The sequence below is a fragment of the Meriones unguiculatus genome, chromosome 3, assembly GCF_030254825.1.
Source record: "Meriones unguiculatus strain TT.TT164.6M chromosome 3, Bangor_MerUng_6.1, whole genome shotgun sequence".
NCBI lineage: Eukaryota > Metazoa > Chordata > Mammalia > Rodentia > Muridae > Meriones > Meriones unguiculatus.
Window position 1 is genome coordinate 121506444 of NC_083351.1, and position 18703 is coordinate 121525146.

Consider the following 18703-nt stretch of genomic DNA (forward strand, 5'->3'; position numbering starts at 1 on the left):
CCCCCCTGTGTTCCCTTCCCCACAACCCCCCACTGCTGGGCGTGGAAACACCCTTTTCTTTGTCCTTTTCTCTACAAGTGTTTTCTTTGTCTTTTCTCTGCAAAGGTAGTGTTTGTTTTTAAAGATGCCAGCCTCCTCGGGCACCACTTTGAGATGCTTTTCGGAAGAGTTTCTTCTGCATGATGGGAGGCGTCCACATTAATAAGCATGCTTATGTTTCTCTTTATACTTGTCTTTTGTTGTGGGTATTCCAACTCAGTACACCTGTAAGAGAAAAATTGCCTGCCCTCCTGACGAAGTGACAGTCTCTGGAATTCTGTTTTGAAAAAAAATATTTATAGAAAATACATGGATGAATATTTTTTTTCTGTGATTATAGGATGATCTGAATTTTCTTTTGACTTTATGTATAGAAAAGAAATGTGTGTTTTCTTCCTGTAAATAAATGAATACCTGAATTTTCCTTTGGCTATACATAGTAAAGAAATAGTTATTCTTCCTGTGAACATACAAATTGCTGTGTATGCAGACATTTATATGTGTATGTAGTTTGTTTTTTTTTTTGTTTTTTGTTTTTTTTTTTTTTTTTTTTTTTTGCCTCGCTCTTTGAGCCATTTTCTTTGGTCAGCCTCCACAAAAGCATTCTGAGATAAATCATGGCGGGGATTCCATTTCTCCCCAGCAGGATTAGCCTCTGGTGGGGAGTGTGATGGAATTGCAGATGAAAAGATAAAAGAGGGCATCTAGTGTACAATTGCCAAGAACTCTTTCCTCAGAAGAAAACCAGAGTCCTGTCAGGCAAAGAGCCCATTAGGTGTGCGTTCTCTCAGCATGCCTCTGTAGGCTCTATAAAGACCCAGAGCTAGAAGCTGTAGCAGCAGCCATCTTGTGACTGCTAGTGACAGGCTAAGGACTAGAAGCTGAAAGGCTGTTAAAGAGAGATGTGGATTTGACAAAATCACTGGCACTTGAGTCAGTCTGGAACCATAACTTTCAGATATTAGAAAAAAAAAGAACAAAATCAAAATGTGTTTGTTTGATAACAGGCTTAGGTTCATAAAAAAAAAAAAAAAAAAACTAAGAGAATGCACAAGACCTCCACCCACATACACACGGTAACTCCTGCCTCTACACACGGATCCCCTTCTCCACTGCCACCAGCCCCCTCCCCCATGAGTTTAGTACATTAGCTAGAGCTAGTGAACCTCCATGGACACGGCACAGTCTCCCTAAAGACATTGTATTCGTTCGACTTGCTTTTGGCGCTATCCGCCTGTGCCTTGGGCAATGTGTGAAACCATGTGTCCCACCAAAGCCGCATCATACAGAGACAGTTCGGTGCCCTCAAAATCCTTGTGCTGTGCCTGTTATCCATCTGTCCGCCAAAACACATAGATATTATTGATTGTTGTACTATCGCCATAGTTTGTTTTTTAGAATGTTCCAGACTCTTTGTAGTACAGATAATAATCAATGATGCTTAAACTTTCATCTGCCTCTTGCTGAATTCATCGTCCCTGAATCATTCCTCCATTAGATTTGAAATCACTTGAGGCAGGGATGCAGTCTGTAGTTTCTTTGTACATTGTGTACACAATACCAAAGTGTTGCCAGTTTAGCTGTGGGTGAGGCTCCCTGTAATCAGACCCTGCTGTGTAAGTGGGCTAATGGGATGAAAGAACTTTAAAGCTGGGATGAAATATACAGCTTTGTCTCACTGGGTCCAGCCCTCTCATTTTATATAGAGAAAAGCATGCTTATATTTGTTAGTGATAAACATAATGCCTGGCTCCCTGTCTAACCGTCTTTGCATTATATTGTGCTTACTTATCTTGGCTGTTGGGCCCAGCCCATGCATGACCTTTCCAGAGCAACTCCAGGCTCCTCGCATTAATGCTTGTAGTAAGTTGTGGTATGGGTCCTCTTGAAAGATCCACTCTTTGCCATGAAGTAGCATCAAAAAGATCCACAAGACCTCCCGTGGGAGGGGCCGATGCTTGCATTGTGATTGCTTGAGAAGGAAACCAGTGGTTCCAGTAGGATTGTAGTTTGAGCAGGATGGGACTGAGTAGGCACACAGAAGGCAGACACCACCATCTCACCAGACCACTGCAGAGGTGCTGCATAGGGAGAGTTGCCCGCATCTCAGCCCTGACTCAGACAGGTTTGGAGGATGGCTGTGACAGTTGATTTTAAGCCCTGACCTGGTCAAACCCCAGGTAGATATTGCTATGATGCTATTTTGTTTTGTTTTGTTTTGTAGATGTAACCAGTAGACTTTGAGTGAAGCAAGCCACCACCCACAGTGTGGGGAGGCCTCACCCACTGTGTCGAAGACCTTAGGAAAAAAGAATGTAGACCCTAAAGAGGCAGGGAGTCAGCCTTGCTGACCACTTTGGACTTAGCTGCATTATTAGCTCTTCTCTGGGCCTCTGGGCTGCTGAACCAACCTGCAAATTTGAACTGTTCAATCATGAGCCAATGTTATATTCTATTGATTATATCCCTTTGGAGAACCCTAATTAATTTAATGTAAATACTGAAAAGTCCAAAACCGTGTAGCACTTGCATTCTTTAGAATTTGGTGTTAGGGTGGCTATTTACAGGGCACTTGGGCCCAGTCTTATGGGGACAAGGCTGCAGGAATAACCAATGGAAGGCTTAGCAGAAAACATTATGTACACCGGCATAAAAAGTACCAGGAAGCCTTGCATAGTGGTGCACGCCTGTAATCCCAGCACTTGGGAAGCAGAGGTAGGTGGATCTCTGTGAGTTCAAGGCCAGCCTGATCTACAAAGCGAGTCCAGGACAGTCAAGGCTACACAGAGAAACCCTATGTTGGAAAAGAAAAAAGTACCAGGAATGTATACAGCCTGCTCTTAAAATGTGTTTTTAAAACCACCGTTTTTTTGTTTTGTTTTGTTTTGTTTTGTTTTGTTTTGTTTCTGATCATAGCTTTCTTTTTATTCCTCCTCCTGCTACTACTTACTCATTTCACTCTTTCAGGGAATCTGCAAAATAGCCTCCGACTTGTCCACAGGAAGACAGCCAAGGAAACAATGGCTCACTTTGGGAATTAATGGTCCATCTCTGTCCTGTCCCAGAACTAACCACTCAGCCAGCTGTAGGGGGGATGGGGGGAGTGGCTTCACAGATGCTCAGAGGCCCAGACTGAAGCAATGAAAAATTGATGCTACCAGAAGAGAGCTGGGAACCGGCAGAGGAGGGGGTGGGGCTTGAGGAGGGGAGAAGCCTGGGCCTGGCACTCTGCATATCCTTTCAGGAGGCAGAGGCAGTAAAGGATCCTGGTTTTTGTTGCTGTTGTTTTTTGTTTTGTTTCTCTGTAGCTATCCGCGGGTGCAGGATGCATCAGAAAAGGGGCCAATCACTTCCCACCTTGTCATGGGCATCCATGTGTCAGAGCATTTAAAGCTACACTATGCCCCATTTCATTCCTGTTTCCCACACCTACAAAACAGCAGCAACTCTAGTTAGTTGTTTAGTTGTGTGAAATGATTATGTCTTAGAAATTGATAAAAGCCAGCTTTTCCTTTCATGTGTTCAGGTAAGGCCCAGTCCTTAAAAAATAATTTAGCTGATAGCACTGTTGAAATTTCCTAAACGACACAATATAGACAGGTTGCAGCTGCTGGCATCATTTTCTGACAAGGAGGGCAGAGTGAGGGAACCTCTGCAGGTAAGCTTTGGGGTATGGGGTGGTGCCTGCTATTTTAGAGGTCTCTGTGAGGAGTGTAGCTGGTCTCTCACTCCTATTTCTCACCGATCAGCTTCCATATATGAAAAAAAAAGCAGTTGTAATGTGTTTTTGGAGAATGATCTAAGGTAACAGGAACAAAAGGTTGCTGTTCTGTGTCTGGCCAGCTAGAGGAGTTATAACTGTCTCACTCAGAGTCATTCTATGATGTTCTGGAAAGTTCCCAGGAGCTGAAGCAACGGCAATTCTCAGAAGCTGTGGTTTGGGTCAAGGACCACTTCCCTCCAACCCCAGGGGTATTTGGTAATGTTTGGAGACCATTTTGGTCAGTACTGGGGTTGGGGTGTGTGACACTGGTGTCCGGTGAATAAAGCTAAGGATGCCACCAATTATCTTAACACCAGTGGCCCCTACAGCCAAGAGTGACCTTACTCAAGATGCAATAGAGTTGAGGTAGAGGAACCCAGCCCAAGAAAAGCCTGCCATCCTCCAGGCCCCTCCTTCTGTTATAAGAATGGTTAAAAGTCCACACAACAGATATTGTATGAAGGAGATCTATTGTGGGAAAGGGGGAAGTAGGGAGAAAAGGAGAGGGCACCCATGACAGAGAGACAGACAAAGGGAGAGAAACAGAGAGAGGGCCTAAGAAGCCTAAGAGGGGACCTTTTTAATCTGACACACATCTGACGGAGGCAGGTGATGATGTCAGAGGCTGCTAAGCTCCTAAAAGGCAGACTAGTGGGAACACCTGTATCCTAACACTTTGCACTCCATGTGTGGAACCTGAGCTTAAAGTAGACTCATCAACCATCTCTGGCTTGGTTTTTTTTTTGTTTTGTTTTTTTTTTTGTTTTTTTTCTCTTGGGTTTTTGCATCCCTTTTGAAATTTCTTGTCTAGAAGATCCCCAGCCACCGCCGCTGCATTTTAAATGAAGAAGAACAAACATTCCTGTTTAGACATTGGTGCCTTTATTATTTTTCACATCCTGCTTCATTTCACAACCAAAGCAGTGAATGAGTCATGCAGGGTTATCATTAGGATCAAGGTCTTGCTAGGGTTTGAGGCCTCCTAGCTGCTGCCTCCCTTGGTCTCCAAAGAGACTTGCTCAGGAGTACCTTGCATCAGGGAGAAATCCAGTTGGTTTTAATGTTACATGTTTAAAAATGATGTCATGCACACAAAAAATGTTATGTGAAAGATGTTTATTGGATGGAGGTGGAGAGAGAAAGGAAAAAGGAGAGAGAGAGAGAGAGAGACATGATGGGGCCCTCAGGAAAGAATGCAAGGCAGAGAGGGAACAAGAGAGGAGAGAGCAAGGAGGGGAGGAGAGTGGGTGGAAGTGACAGACCAGTTATGTCTAAAGCAGCTGGCCGAGCTGATGTTGTAGGACACAGGTAGTGACAGGACATTGTCAGGCCTCTAAAGGCCCCTAAGGGCAGGCCAGTTGAGTTTCCTGCACAACATAGCAGTTGAGGCTCCTTTCCTATCTGCTTAAGGCTCTGGAGCTTCCAGGTCCTGAAATTTAACTTTTATGAAATGGTGGGAGGCATTCAGCCTTTGAGAGCTCTCCCAGGGGAAGGGTGTCTTGCTCCATTGAAATTGTCTAGACTGAGGAATAAAGGTGCCCACTGAGGGTTATACAAAGGTGACTCATAAAGTAGGCAGTTAAAATGTCCTTCCTCAGGACTGAGGCTGCGGTTTGGTCGGTATAGCACCTCTTTGGCATGTTTAGCCTTGGATTTTGGCCACAGCACCAACCACATAAACTAGGTATCACGGTGTGAGTCTGTAATCCCTGAACCTGGGAGGTTGAGGCAGGAGGACCCTAAGTTCAAGGTCATCCTCAGCTACATTGTAAATTATATGCTATCCTGAGCTCCACTAGATTGTCTTTACAAAAAATCCTTCTTCAGATTGTTCAGCATTGCTACAGTTTGCATCTGAGGAGCTCAGTCCTGTTTGAACGCTGCTGAGGAGCAGGTGACTGGAGACGGGTCTTAGAATTTTATGTCTGCCTCTGGTTCTGGCCTGCATTCTCTGCTCCATGTTTCTGCCATGTGTTCCCACCTGAACAAGCAGAACCATCCTGGTGTCATGCCGGACAACTGAACCCTTCTGAAACTGAGCCAGAATAAACCTTCCCTTCAGCTAGTCGCTTCTATCTAGTGTTTTGTTACAGCTGATGAGGATAACAAATGAACAAACCAACATACACACACACACACACACACACACAAAGGCTTAGTATGTCCTTCAAGGAGATGTCATTAATATATGAGTTTCTCGGAACTGGGAATTGGTGAAGAGAAAGAGAGATGGCATGAGCACAGTTTTGGGACTGGGGAGGCCCTCACTCTCAGGGTGCTCCATGCTCAGGTCAGCACGGTCATCAGCTCTGCGGGGCCTTGGGGTCTCTCTTGTCTTACTTGATGCAAGCATCCTGTTCTTGTTGTTGCACCCAGCCCTCATGAAGAACCAGAGGTTTGTTTTTTTTTTTTTGTCATGGAGTAGGACACGGTAGGATACAAAATGCTTAGATGATTAGACAATGTGTTCAAGCTTATTTGGACTCTTGCATCTCCTTGTCTCACTGTGGAGATGAGTCCTAACCAGCCCACTCTTACTTCAGGATTGTTCCCCTAGTACTCTCTGCTGTTGTGTTGTTTTCCTAGTTCCGGACAGTTTATTCTCCTTTATCTGACTGTCTGCGCAGTGTTTCTCTGCCCTCCAGATCTTTACGGTTCTCACTCCCTTTTTTCTTGTCCTTAATAATGCAATAAGTCAAATAATATTCATGTCCTAGTAGCTGAGACCATTTTTACCATATATAGCCGAAGAGAGTTGCAGGTGTAATTCGGTTAAATGTTGGACATGGTGAGATTTTTCCTGACTTAGCCAAAAGGACCCTAAAAATATAATCACAAATATAATCTTTTTTTTCCCCTTAAATGTGTGTGTGGAGGCCAGAAGAATGTGACAGATTTCCTGGAGATGGACTAACAGGTGGTTGTCAGTCACACAACATGAGTGCTGGGGAACTGAATGCATTTGGTCCTCTGCAAAAGCAGCAAGCCTTCTTCACCATTGAGCCATCTCTCCAGCTCCACAGAAATCTTCAAAAGAGAAGGGCTATGGTGGTTTGGATGAGAATGGACCCCACATGCTCATATAACTACACACTTAGCCCCCAATTGGTGAACTCTTTGGGAAAGCTTAGAAGGATTAGGAAGTGTTGCCTTGTTGGAAGAAGTGTGTCACAGAGGGCTGGCTTTGAGGCTTCATAGCAACGAGAAGTAAGCTTCTGTGTGGAGCCACAAAGAACTTGGGTTACATTTGATGTAATGCCTGGAACTACTTGCCCTAACTAATAGATCAGAGCTTTCAAACTCCACTGCACTCTTTCACTGTTACCTACTGGTCATGTAAATCTAAATAGACAATACACCAGCATACTGGAATCCAAAATAGAAATCAGTAACCTTCTTACACTTAAAGTTTAAAGGTATAAGAGCTAGTTGGGAACAAGCCAAAGCTAAGGCCAAGCTTTCATAATTAATAATTTAAAAAAATTCTCCATGTCATTATTCAAGACCCAAAAAATTTCCAACACAGGGGTCTTTTCTGAGACTGGTACTCCAACCAAAGACCATGCATGAAGATAATCTAGAACCCCTACTTAGATGTAGCCCTTAGCTGCCTGAGTGTCGAAGTGGATTCCCTAGTAATGGGAACAGGAACTGTCTGACATGACTCAGTGGCTGACTCTAATCACTTCCCCCTGAGTGGGTGGGGGTAGGGGACAGCCTTACCAGGCCACAGAGGAAGACAATGCAGCCAGTCCTGATGAGATCTGATAGGCTAGGATCAGAGGGAAGGGGAGGAGGACCTGCCCTATCAGTGGACTTGGGGAGGAGCATGGGAGGAGAAGAGGGAGGAAGAGTGGGAGGGGATGAGGGAAGGGGCTACAGCTGGGATACAAAGTGAATAAACTGTAATAAAAAATAAATTAAGTAGAAAAATAATTGGTGCCCAAATGTTAGAGTAGACATGTCAACAAATGTCTCTCACAGGGATTTGAACCCATGTCTCCTGACTGAGTCAATATGATTAACTCCAGGGTATGCTGACTCCTAAAAACATTATGTAGTCTAAAAACTATACATTTAAGCTAATACATCACAAGAAGAATACAGTTTCTTCTTCTTATGCCATGTTGACACAAACTTTGTACCTCTAAATGGCATGAATTAATTGCCTGGTGTTCTAGTTTGCGTTTCTGTTGCTGTGATAGAACAGTGACCAGAAGTAACTTGAGGAAGGGAGGATTTATTTCATCTTACCCTTCTAGGTGTCTGGATATTGGATCCAGATACAAAATCTGTAGATTTTGACTCATGATCTTTTCTTTAATTATTCCAGCTCTTTCTTTTTGTGTCACCTCTGCTTTTGTCATCAAATCTTCCTCTGTCTTTGTCTCTGTTATTGTTCTATTATTGTGAAGAGACACCAAGGCATCTCTTACAAAAGAAAGCATTTAACTGAGAGGCTTGGTTGCAGTTTCAAAGGACTAGTCCATTACCATCATGGCAGAAAGAAGATAGGCATGGTAGTGGAGCAGTAGCTGAAAGCTACACAGTCTGACCTCTGCAATGGAGAAAATGGACACACATTCCCAGTTAGGTGGAACCATAAGAAAGGGGTGATACTTGAGCTGGGTATGATTGTAAAAACTTCTGTAATCACAGTGCTTCAGAGGGAGAGGCAAGATGACCATAAGTTTGAGGATAGCTTGGGCTACATACTAAGACTCTGTTTCAAAAAACCAAAAATATCTTGCCCAGTGGGTCAGGCCTGTATTCTCAGTTACTCGAAGAGCTGAGGCCAGCGGACTGCAGATTCAAGGTTTACTTGGGAGAGGTCTGGGGTTTACATAGAGAGTTCAGGGGTAGCTTGGGCATTTAGTGAGATCTTGTCTCAAAACAAACAAACAAATGGTGTATGTGTGGAGCCAATTTAGCTCAGTGGCAAAACTTGTGAGAGGTTGCAGGTTCAGTCCCTACTGTCAAACCAACCAGCCAGGTAGCCAATTAACCAACCAACCAGCCAGGTGGCTAACTAACCAACCGACCGACCGACCAGCCTACAAACTGATGACATTTGACCACAAAACCACTGTAAAATGGCAGATGCATATGATTTGATTTAGTCTCACAGGTGTGATTTTGAGCAAGGGGCTCTGTAAATCTGTCCCTCATCTTTAAGTAAGGCCGCAGGCCTCTCTTAAGAGAGTCAGAGAATATCTTCAAAGACGTGGGACCAAGTCTGACACATAGTAAATGACTCAAAAGGGCTAGCTTCAAATTATTATTATTATTATTATTATTATTATTATTATTTTAATCTATAGCCTAGTACAGATTCCTGGCACATACTAGCCACTTTTAAATTATCTTCTTGATAAAATATAGGCATATGTCTCATAGAGCATAAGTTCACCCTCTTAAATAGTACGTGATTTGGAGGGTTTTAGTAGGTTTACACAATTGTGTCACTGCACTATGGATCTGGCCCAGTTTTCCTTGCTGGGGAAAGAAGCTTCACATCTGTTAGCAGTCTCTTTGCTTTTGTCTCCAAATGGCTGGTCCAGCACCTTTCCAGGTCAGTGAGCCTCAGGAGTTACTGACTTTACCTTGCAGAATTAAAGAAACAGTTCCTGTTTACTCAACACCAGCTGAGATGCAGCGCACACACAGTGTGCACTTTCTACACCATAACGAGAAAGACACCACCACCAGCAGCAGCGCTATTGCTGATAAAGACACTGGCATCATCGCGTCCCAAGCCCATGGTTTGCCCCTGTAGGAGAATTTGAAGCAAAGTTGGGCAAGGGTGGCTGTCACCTCTGCGTTCTTGCATGCACTTCTTCCTCGCTGAATGAGCAGAAGCTGAACCAATGCTCAGGGAATTGCCTCGAAAGCACCTTTATTGTATTAACCTATTGATTTCGGAAACTTTTATAAATAGCGTTATTTTGGTCACGCACCAACGAGGGTGAGTCAAAGTGAAAACGGCCTAGTTCTCCTTCTTAGCTAAGAGGGCCCATTTCTCACACCTGCCAGACTGCACAGGGTGTGTCATCTGGGATGATGACGTTTGTTGAGGTGCAGTCACAGTGGAAGGAGGAAATGCTTTTTTAACTGTTGTAAATCCCCATCCCCCTCAGAGGAAAATCTGTTATTTTTCCTTACATTCCCTTAGCAATCTTCCCCCGACATTCTGCTTTTTTTCACTTTCACTTCTTTTAGTGTTTCAAGAGTTACTTTTATTACTGTACGTGTGTGTCTGTGTGCGGATGCTTGAGTGTAGATGTCTGCGGCAGCCAGAGGACGGAACTGGATCTGCTGCCCTGGAGTTATAGTTGATTCTTGTAGCCGCCTGAGGTGGGGGCTGGGAACTGAACTCTGCACTTTGAAAAAGAGGCAAATACTCCTAACCATTGGGCAATCTCTCCAGCCCCCCTTTAAAAAAAAAATAACAAAAAAACGTGAACTGCATGTGGAAGTCAGCATTGGTTCACCTCCCTTCGCGTAGGTTGGACTGAGCTCAGGTTGTCAGCCATGGTGGCAAATGCTTTTAACACCGAACCATCTCACTGGCCCTAATTTAATTAAGTGTTTACTGTTTATTGAAATGTGTTGTCACTAGGTAGCCCTAACTATCATGGAATCTGGTATGTAGACCCGGTGGCCTTGAGTTTGTAGAGATCTGCTTGATTTTGCTCCCACCCCCTCCAAGTGCTGGGATTAAAGGCAACCATGCACCACCATGCCCGATCTTCTAATTTAAATTTTAAATAATTAAAAAATTCTTAAATTTGCATATAAAATATCATAGAGCCTTTTCAAACAATGTAGATTCTCTCTCTAGCCCCTCCCCCTCCTCCCTACTACCCCTATTCCCCAGATAACCTCCTTCCACCCCCTTCTTCTTTTATGTTCTGTGTGTCCACCCTTCATTCTACCTCATCACCTATTTTTTACTCTCTTGGTCTCCTTTACAGCTTTGGATTTAACCATAATTTATACACACATACACCACACACACACACACACACACACACACACACGTATGCATGCTCTAGATGCTGCTTATGGGAGTGAACATGTGGCTTTTTATATTGTACTTTGTAAATCTACCCACTTTCCTGCGAATTTCATTTTTTTTCTCTATAGATGAAGAAATTTCCATTGTGATTCTGTACCTCCATCAGTTGATGGGTATCAAGACTGGTTCCATCTCCTTGCTATTTCTTTTTTTTTTTTTAACTCTATGAATGATTTTAAGCCTTTGTATATTTCTTTTTTTAATTAAATTTTTAATTTTTTATTAATGACAGTTTATTCACTTTGTATCCCAGCTGTAGCCTTCTCTCTCATTCCCTCCCAATCCCTCCCTCCCTCTCTCTTCTCCCATCCCCCTCTCCAAGTCCACTGATAGGGGAAGTCCTCCTCCCTTCTATCTGACCCTAGTTTACCAGGTCTCATCAGGACTGGCTGCATTGTCCTCCTCTGTGGCCTGGCAAGGCTGCCCCCCCAGGGGGTGGGTCAAAGAGCCCGCCACTGAGTTTATGTCGGAGACAGTCCCTGTTCACCTTAATAGGGAACCACATGGATGCTGAGCTGCCATGGGCTACATCTGAGCAGGGGTTCTAGGTTATATCCTGGTTGGAGTATCAGTCTCAGAAAAGAGCCCTGAGCCCAGATATTTTGGTTCTGTTGCTCTCCTTGTGGAGCTCCTGCCCTCTCCAGGTCCCACTATCTTCCCCTTCTTTCATATGATTCCCTGCACTCTGCCCAAAGTTTGGTTATGAGTCTCAGCATCTGCTTTGATACACTGCTGGGTAGAGTCTTTCAGAGGCATTCTGTGGTAGGCTCCTGTCCTGTTTCCTGTTTTCTTCCTCTTCCAATGTCCATCCCATTTGTCTTTCTGAGTGAGGATTGATCATCTTACTCAGGGACCTCCTTCTTGCTTAGCTTCTTTAGGTGTACAGATTTTAGTATGTTTATCCTGTATTATAGGTCTAGTATCCACTTATAACTGAGTGTATACCATGTGTGTCTTTCTGCTTCTGGGATACCTCACTCAGGATGATCTTTCCTAGATCCCACCATTTCCCTGAAAATTTCATGATTTCCTTGTTTTTAATTGCTGAGTAGTATTCCATTGTGTAAATGTACCACAATTTCTGTATTCTTTCTCAGTTGAGGGACATCCGGGTTGTAGAGCAGAAATAAGCCCAGATGTGCAAGTATGTGTCTGGTAAGGATATGGAGTCCTTGGGTAGATGCCAAGAGCTGTACAAGGTATCAGATGGTAGCTCTATTTTTAATTTTTTTTAGAAAGCTCCATACTAATTTCCATAGTAGTTATACTATTTTGCACTCATACCACTGGCGAGAGCTCCTTTGGTTCCTCTTTCTCCACATCCTTACCAGTGTTTGTGATCAGATTTCTTGGTAATAGCCGTTCCCATTGGGATGAGGTGGTATCTTAAAGTAGTTTAAATTTTCTTTCTGTCTGTATTTTTTTTAAAGATTATTATTAGAGCTTTTGAAGAAATGTCATCATGGAAATTAAACCAGCTTAGTCTTGACATTACTCTGCATGGTTGATGGTTTCAAAATGCTAATAGCTACGGGGATGGTTCATTGCTCTTGATTTTTAAATAGCCCGTTCTCTTTTGAACCAGCTGTGGCTACGAGGGCACTGCTCTAGCCCTTGCCTTCTTTCTGCCCTCTTTCTAGCCTTTGAAAGTATGAGCAGCTGTCTACTGAGAAGGAGCAACAGCAGTATTGTCTGCAGTTTCTTTCTTTGGACAACAGAATGTATTGTCATTTCAAGGTCCTGCATCTTTACTTAAGTCTTGACATTCAAGCAGGTATAGCCAAGGAACAGGGATGTTTATTCATAAAGTGTTACCTGAAGAGCAGAGCTTGCTGAAGAGAGAGGCACCAGTGTGTGTGTCTGTCTTGGTTCATTAATCACAGTAAAACTGCAAAACGGAAAGTGATAAAGAATGCTGCTTCAAAGCAACAAACACGTTTACTGAAAACAGAGCGTTCAAAATGTGATCAAATGGCATTATCACCTTGACCTGGCTGCTCCTTCCTTCCATAGTTGGAGTTGAGCCTCCCATTCAGCTGTTTAGAACTCTTAGGATCCCAGAGGTATTGTTGCCCAGCTGTCGTCTATTTGGATGTGTTAGTATAGGTGTCACTCAGGTGTATTCCTGGTCAATGAATTTGCAGGGCCTATAGCAGTACATCAAGTTGTTATTTAAGCTGAAACCATGACGGTGTTGGCCATTATTCAGTCACTATTGCAGATCCCGTTCTCGTCCTTGCTAGGGGCATGACTGCCCAATGCTAGCTTAGCCTTGGGTCCCAGGTAAAGAGGGGTGCACTCAGGTTGGGGTTTTTTCAGCTGGTTCCACCAGGACAAGCATTGCAGTATGGTATGCAGGTTAAATATCAAGAACAGTGAAAATTTAACCCAAGTAATAAATACTACATATAAACCTTCTTCCTACTGTTCTTTTTGAAAGGTTGTGCATTTATTTAGACACCGTTCCCATGTTTGAACAGTCAAAAAAATGTTAGTGGGTCAATTAGTGTTCCTCATAACTTCGTTATTTTATGAATGTCATCATTCACATTACTTATCTGATTTCTAGAAAACACTTTAGTGCTTTACAAGTAGTAAATAGCTTCAGAAGTTCCACATTTCTTGTTTCAGGGACTTATAAAAGATGATGCTTCAAGCCAGCTACTTTCTCAAAGAAGGGTTCTAGAAATTAACCCTGACCAATGTCAGAACCACTGTGGTGATTGTTCAGCCTCCAAGATGACTCTTGAAGGAGAAAGCACTTTCAGGTGTGAGTTATGGCATATTTACTAGAAACTAATTACCCTATTTTATAGCACATTAAATAAAGCAGGTGTTGCTCATAGGAAACGGGCACTCTTTGCCCACTCAAAATGGTATACACGTGTATTTGCTGTGATAAAGTGCATTCTTCTATAAAAACTGATACTGTGTTTCTAATGGAAGTTGGAACTAAGAAGGGCTTTGGTACCAAGTTCACAAAGGTCACCTTAGGAAGAAAACGCTCAGCAGTTTGAGATTTAAATGCTTCCCTGATATAGTTTCTGTTACTCCTTGTATATGACCTTCATACAACACAAGCTTATTTGTAATTACTTGCGAAAGGACCATTGAACCTTAGGAATGATAAATTTTCTATAGTGCACTATGAAAGTTATGATTTAAGAGCAGATTAAATAGGAGTCTGTAGCAGCTTGTTTGAGACAATTTTACTAAGTGATGTGTGGTCTGCCTATTGGGGAGCAAAGAGATTTTCCTTTTCCTCTCCCTACTTCTCTCAAAACTGTCTTCCTTAGACCCAGATGACAAGCATTGCCTACAGCTGCTAGCAGAGTGTTGCATGAGCTTTTCTAGGGGAGATGATCGCTACTTTTCCCCAGATATGGTACCAGTGGCAGGCCAAAGGAGTGATTCCACTCAAATCTAGCTTGATGAGCCAACAGCTGAAATTATGGGGACTAACAAGGCAAGGAGGTTTAGCATGGTGAGGGTTTATTTTCAGGAACATGGGACTTCTGAGTGCTTAGACCACTGAAGAAAATGTCTCCTGGCTCTCCTGGTAATCACAAACTATCAGCATCCTCAGGGGGGTGGGGTGAGTGGGTGAGGTGAAGCCTTTTTTTCCCATCCCCCAGCAACTGTTAAGTGCCTGTGAAACCTTTGGGCCCTACAGTGGCACATGGATGTGCTCAGTTCTGTTCGGTTCCTGCGCTGGTAATCACACCTTTGAGGTGTTTAAAAGGGCGATGGTCGCGTCATGCCCAGAGGACAGTGTTTCACAGTGCAGAGCAAGTGTTGCTGTCTTGGTTTTTAATTGCTGCTGACTTTCTGGTGTGGAAATAGCCTATCAAACCTGAACCTATACAACACTAGGTGAACGAACATATAGCGCTTGCTGGATGCTCCTTCCTCTGTGTCTGGTTGTAATTTTCTAGTGTCTCGGTGGATAAGACAGAGAAGTGTGGTGGTTTGGATGAGAATGTCCTCTGTGGGCTCATGTGTTTACACACTTGATCCCCAGTTGGTGGCGATATTTGGGAAGGCTTAGGAGGTGCAGCCTTGGAGGAGGAAATAGGCTATTGGAGGCAGGCCTCATGCCCTTTCCAGTTTGACCTCTGTTTCACACTGATTAGGAGATGAATTCTTAGCTTCTTACTCTGGCTACCTAATTATCTCCCAAAGCCTTCCTTCTAATATCACTGGCTGGGATTTTAATGACTGAGAGGGCATAAACATTCAATCTGCAACAACTCTCTCAGTTGTACCCTCTTTCTTCCCAGTTTTTCAGAATGCCTGATTGGAGGATGTCCAGGGTTCCCTTTCATTTGTCTTTTTTTTTCTTCTTCTGAATGCTCCAGATGACCCCATCCTGAGTGTCTCCATGACCCCCAGACATCCAGAGATGCCACATCCTTTCAGATACAAACAGACCCTTTGGTGCTACCATCCCTTGTACTCTGTGACCTTTAGTTTCCTTGCCAAGTTTTCCCCAAGGTTTTCAGGAGGAACTTACACTCCTCCAGTCCATTTGTGCTGAGGTCTGCTTTTCTGCTTTGGTCTGAAAGCTGAAGGGGAGGCTGCTGAGCTTCATCTGTGTGCACTGAGGTTCCTGGCAGAAACACTGCTCTTCTCCCTACATTGCTCACATCTTCCTCTTTGTTCGTAGCTGGTATGACTCCTTGCTACAAAGCTAAACTCTCAGAAATTGTGACTATCTTGAGTTTTTCTACGACTGTGATTAACAATCACTATTTTAGTTAGTGTTGGAAATTTATTATTAGCTAATTTCGGGTCAAGCTCATGACTCTTTCCCTTCTTCTTTTTTCCCTTCTAAATCCTGCGTCTAGAGATGGGCAGACTGCCATGATGTCAGAGTATTAGGTGTGGCCACTTTGTGTCCTTGCTGCTCTTAAGAGTGCAGGTCATGAGAGAGCCATCGTGGGTTAGTGTGGAAAGAAGCACATGGCGGGCACGGATGGAGGAAGCCGCTCAGATGGGAGAATAATGCTTCATGTTCTGGCTGCTGAAGTTCTGTTTTCTTCAGTGGGTGAAAACAGTGCCCGCATGGCAAATCCAGTAGCTCACAGAGTCCTTGAGAAGTACCAGTTAGCTGGAAAATGATTCCTGCATAAACAACTATATTGATGTTGAGCCAGAGGTCAAATGCTAGAAACCTGGGAGCAATTGTTTGCTCTTCATATGCATCTATTTCTTCATTTGTAGAGTAAGCTGGCAAGCACACGTCTGTCATTTTGCAACTATAAGAACAAGTGTTTATGTGAAACACTTGATTCCTATTATTTTGAAAAAAATTATATTTATCCTTATTCCATTATTCATTTACAAAAGTCCATCTGTAATAACCCCTTATATTTAAGTCCACATACTAACCCAAGAATAAATTAAAGGACATGTATTTTTAGGTTGAATGAAATCTGCTAAGGCTAAGAACACAGAAACTATAGAGGCCATAAACTGTGTTAAATAAGATTCAATTTGAAGTATTAAAAAAAACAACAACAATGCACGTTGCATTACTTCTTGGCTTTTTGGCTAAAATCAAGCAAAAAGTGTATGTCGCCTGGTTTCTTGTATTTTTCTTCACACTGGCACTTATTCAGGTGCCTTTATTCTGCCCACTTTATGCAGGTCATGGTTGGCGAGGTCTTGATTTGACTGTAAAGCCTTCTTTGTACTCCCTGCAAGGTTCTGGGTCTCAGTGAACCCGCCCAGTCCTTCTGCCCCACAGAGACATTCCTACCTGCAGTCTTTAGGTACAGAGGCCCTCTGCAAGCCTGAGGAGCTGGAGAACAAAGCATTGGCTTGCTTTGCTCTCAGACCCCTGGATGAGATTATGTCAAACTGAATCACTTGAGGAAATATAACTTTAAAAATGGTTATTTGATTTGTCTTTCCTTTCAAGCAGAAAGCCATATGATTCTTTTGGGAGAGATATTTTTCACATATCAAGGTCTGAAAATAGCCTCCATCACTGGAGACTAGTAATTGGGGTTATAGTGATTTGAATAAATGAATCTTTGAAGCCGCTCTTATCTTTCACTAGCTCTGTATCTCCCACCACAGGTATTTCTTAGAAATATCCCCAGAATTCACGTGGCATGCTGGGGTTGGCTACCCAGAGGCTATTTAAGCTGTGGGCTGGCTTTCCCCAGGGTCAGATGATTGTTCAAGGTTCCTGAATAAACTGCATTGAAAAAAAAGAAAAAAAAAAAAAGAATAATATTATGTGAATAAAGACATTAGAGAACAGCAAAAAAAAAAAAAAAAGAAATATCCCCAGAATTAATGATTCTAGTTCAAACAGCCATTCTCCATTATTCCTCAACAATTTTCTTTGTCTAAAAGCAGCATGCTTTGACCATTTCTTCTGATATCACTGTGTTGTAGAGCCCCCGGTACGTGTAAATTGAATAAAAACTTCTATGTTTTTCTCTTGTTAATCAGATTCAGCATTAATTGGGTCCCTAGATCCAGCCACAAAGCCTGCCTGAGAATCAATAGAGGTTGGAGGGGAACTCTCTTCTCTAATCCCCAAACTGTCTTTGGACTCAAGGTTTCTTCCTCCCATGAGCTGTTCTGTGTAAACACAGTGAGCTACTTTTCAAAGCCATGGAGAGGAATCTTCCCTTCTGACCCTTTCACAGCATCAGGAACTTCTAAGAGGAGTGGGGGTGGGGACTAAGAACATTTTAAGTTTATCATTTATGCCTGAAATTCTAATAGCTTAAGGATCCAAAGCTGACTCCTGTGCTCTACTGTAACATGCTAACAAAATAGTACGGGGAGGGTAAGGGTCAGAAAGCAGTGGCAGGGGAGAGAGTGCTTCACGCTGTTGGCTAGAGCAGCCTCTTAATTGTGGTCAGGGTCTGGGCCAAGGGCTTCTATGTTCTTACCCTCTTATTTGAGGCATTAAGATAAAAGTGAACATAAATAAGTAAAATAAATAAAGTAAAATAACACGAAACGTGCAAAGTAACAAATAAACTGTTTTCAAAAATGAAGTGATACTGCAGTTTAGAAAGAAATACTCTGTCAAGAGTGACAGCATGGGACATGGGAGTGAGAATACTCCTTATCATTTGAGGCTTCCTTTTAGCTGTTTAAAAAAGGAGGAGTTTGGTTACTGGGCATGACTTGGGTGGTTTCCTATTTTGATCAACACTTTTCAAGTTGAACAACCTTTTATCTACTGAGCAAGTCCCGACCTGTAATATATCTGATTTTATTTATACTCATGCTCCAGTATGACTATGGATAAGCTATGGATAAGATGGTAAGTAGAAGGCTCTCTCTAAAAGTTCACTTAGAAGACAGCTTTTCTTATTGTGCATGAATGCAAAAGCAGTGCAGACCCTCCTATCGAGATGTGGTAGAAGCACAATTGAATAGAATATGTGTAAGTTTGATGGTTGTTAAGGGGAAGAAAAACGTATTCCATTGCTCAGAGTGAGGGTGTGCATGCAAAGTGCTGCAGGCGGGAATCTCTTCTAAAGATTTATTGTTTGTGTTCGGTTGTTTCAGTGTTTTCAAAAATGAAGTGGTACTACAGTTTAGAAAGAAATGCTCTGTCAAGAGTGACAGCATGAGTGAGGATACTCACAATCCGGTGTGTGTGTATGGTGTATGGGTGTATGTGTACCATATGCATGCAGTACCTATGGAGGCCGAAAGAGGGCCTCATATCTTTTGGAACTGGAGTTACAAATGTTTGTAGCCACCTTAGGGGTGCTGGGAATCGAACCTGAGTCCTCTGGAAGAGCAGTCAGTATTCTTAACTGCTGAGTCATCTCTCCAGCCCACAG